Raw genomic sequence first — 3,340 nt, forward strand, 5'->3', positions numbered from 1 at the left:
TCAGGGGGGAATACATTGCCATCTAAGCCTCTCTCAAAAAGTTAGAAAAATCCCAAATGCACATGCTAACCCTACACCTAATGGAGCTGGAGAAAGAACAGCAAATAAACAGTAGGAGAAGACAAATAAAGATTAGAGCAGAGATCAATGACATAGAAATCAGAAAAACAGTAGAACAGATCAACAACACTAGAAGTTGGTTCTTTGAAAGAATTAATAAGATCAATAAACCACTGGCCAAACTTATCCAAAAGGAAAAAAAAAGGACCCAAATTAATAAAATCATGAATAAAAGGGGAGAAATCATGACTAACACCAAAGAAATAGAAACAATTATTAGAAATTATTACCAGCAACTATATGCCAACAAATTAAGCAACCTGGAAGAAATGGATGCCTTTCTGGAAACTTACAAACTACCAAGATTGAAACAGAAAGATTTAGACAATCCGAATAGACCAATTACCAGTAATGAAATTGAAGCAGTAATCAAACACCTCCCAAAAAACAAAAGTCCAGGGCCAGATGTCTTCGCAGGGAATTCTACCAAACATTTAAAGAAAAAATAATACCTCTTCTACTAAAGCTGTTCCAAAATATAGAAACAGAAGGAAAACTTCCAAACTCCTATGAGGCCAGCATTACCCTGATACCAAAACTAAGCAAAGACCCTGTCAAAAAGGAGAATTACAGACCAATATCCCTGATGAACATGGATGCCAAAATACTCAACAAGATCTTAGCTAATAGGATCCAACAGTACATTAAAAGGATTATTCACCAGGACCAAGCGGATTTTATGCCTTGGACGCAAGGATGGTTCAACATTCGCAAATCAATCAATGTGGTAGAGCACATCAATAAAAGAAAAGACAAGAACCATATGATCCTCTCAACTGATGCAGAAAAAGCATTTGACAAAATACAACATCCATTCCTGATTAAAACTCTTCGGAGTATGGGGATAGAGGGAATATTCCTCAATATCATAAAAACCATCTATGAGAAGCCCACAGTGAATATCATTATCAATGGGGAAAAGCTCTATGGGGAAAAGCTGAGAGCTTTTCCCTTAAGATCAGGAACATGACAAGGATGCCCACTCTCACCACTATTGTTCAGCATAGTACTAGAATCCTAGCCTCAGCAATCAGACAACAAAAAGAAATAAAAGTTATCCAAATTTGGCAAAAAAGAAGTCAAACTCTCCCTCTTCATTGATGACATGATACTTTATGTGGAAAACCCAAAAGGCTCCATCCTCAAATGACTAGAACCCATACAGCAATTCAGCAATTTGGCAGGATGCAAAATCAATGCACAAGAATCAGTTGCTTTTCTATACACTAACCATGTAACTGTAGCAAGAGAAATTAAGGAATCAATTCCATTCACAATAACAACAAAAACCATAAGATACCTAGGAATAAACCTAACTAAAGAAGTAAGGGTCTCTACTGTAGAAACTACAGAACACTTATGAAAGAAATTGAGGAAGACACAAAAAGATGGGAAAATATTCCATGCTCATAGATTGAAAGAATAAATATTGTTAAAATGTCTATCCTGCCTACAGCAATTTACACTTTCAACACCAACCCTATTAAAATACCATTGGCATTTTTCAAAGAGCTGGAACAAAAAATCCTAAAATTTGCATGGAACCAGAAAAGACCCTGAATTGCCAAGGGAATTATGGAAAAGAAGAACAAAGCTGGGGGCATCAGGTTACTTGAGTTCAAGCTATATTACCAAGCTGTGATCACTCAGGCAGCATGGTACTGGCACAAAAACAAACACATAGACCAATGGAACAGAATAGAAACTCCAGAAATGGACCCTCAACTCTGTGATCAACTAATCTTTGACAAAGCAGGAAAAAATATCCAATGGAAAAAAGACAGTCTCTTCAATAAGTGGTGCTGGGAAAATTAGACAACTACATATAGAAGAAAGAAACTGGACCATTCCCTTACACCATACACAAAGATAAACTCAAAATGGATGAAAGACCGCAATGTGAGAAAGGAATCCATCAAAATTCTAGAGGAGAACATAGGCAGTAACCTCTCCAACATCGGACACAGTAACTTCTTTCAAGACATGTTTCCAAAGGCAAGTGAAACAAAAGCAAAAATGAACTTTTGGGACTTCAAAAAACTTCTGCCAGCAAAGGAAACAGTCAACAAAACTAAGAGGTAGCCCACAGAATGGGAGAAGATATTTGCAAATGACATTACAGATATAGGACAGATATCCAAAATCTATAAAGACCTCCTCAAACTCAACACTCAAAAAACGAATAACTCAGTCAAAAAATGGGCAGAAGACATGAACAGGGGGACGAGAGTTAAGATGGCGGAGGAGTGGGGGACCCCTTTTTCAGCCAGTCCCCTGAGTCGAGCTGGATAGGTACCAGACCAGCCTGAACATCCATGGAATCAGCCTGAGACGCAGGAAGATACATCTGGATCTCTACAAATGAACATCTCCAGTGCTGAGTATTGAGGTACGAAGCGGGGAACAGTGAAACCATGCACAGATATTGGAACATAAATGGAAGGCGGAGGGAGCCACTGCGTTCGGGCGCCGGGAAGCAGTAGCCACCTGCACCGGGGAGCTGGCGGACCATGGACCGGCACCCGCGAGAAAGCAGACTGAGACTGTGAGCTGGGAGCGTGCCACCAGGCATCTCACGGAACTCAGGAATCCCGGTGTGCTCACTGTGTCCAGACTGAGACCGGGAGCTCCGGGAGCACGTGGGGGCAGCTGGCGGCTGGCGGTGTTAGAAACACAAAGGACAGAGACATGCCGGCCCTGGAAGTGAGGGCTGGGAAGCCTAGTGTGGGGCGCACATCCCGGGATGCTGCAGGGTCGAGCAGCACCAACAGTAACAGAGTTAAAGTGGCCAGAACGTCAGTGGAGAATGGGCCGCAATCCCTCTGTTCTGAGACAGAGGCTGAGATTCGGCCGCTGCTGCTCTCTCAGAAGAGGCACAGCAGTCTGCCAGGGAAAGCCTCCAGAGAACAAAAGCCTGGAAATACCGGCTCACAGTGTGCCCATCCCCATCCCCCCTCGCAGGGGACATGGAGACTCTACCCAAACAGGGTTGCCTGAGCATCAGCACGGCAGGCCCCTCCCCCAGANACCCAAACAGGGTTGCCTGAGCATCAGCACGGCAGGCCCCTCCCCCAGAAGGCAGGCTGAAAAATCAAGAAGCCCACAACCCGGGGCACCTGAGTGGCGCAGTCATTGAGCACCTGTCTTCAGCATTCTGGAAAGGAGTCCCTCATCGGGCTCCTCTGCTGGGAGCCTGCTTCTTCCTCTCCCACTCCCCTGC

This window comes from Ailuropoda melanoleuca, chromosome 10 (genome assembly GCF_002007445.2).
Source record: "Ailuropoda melanoleuca isolate Jingjing chromosome 10, ASM200744v2, whole genome shotgun sequence".
NCBI classification, from domain to species: domain Eukaryota; kingdom Metazoa; phylum Chordata; class Mammalia; order Carnivora; family Ursidae; genus Ailuropoda; species Ailuropoda melanoleuca.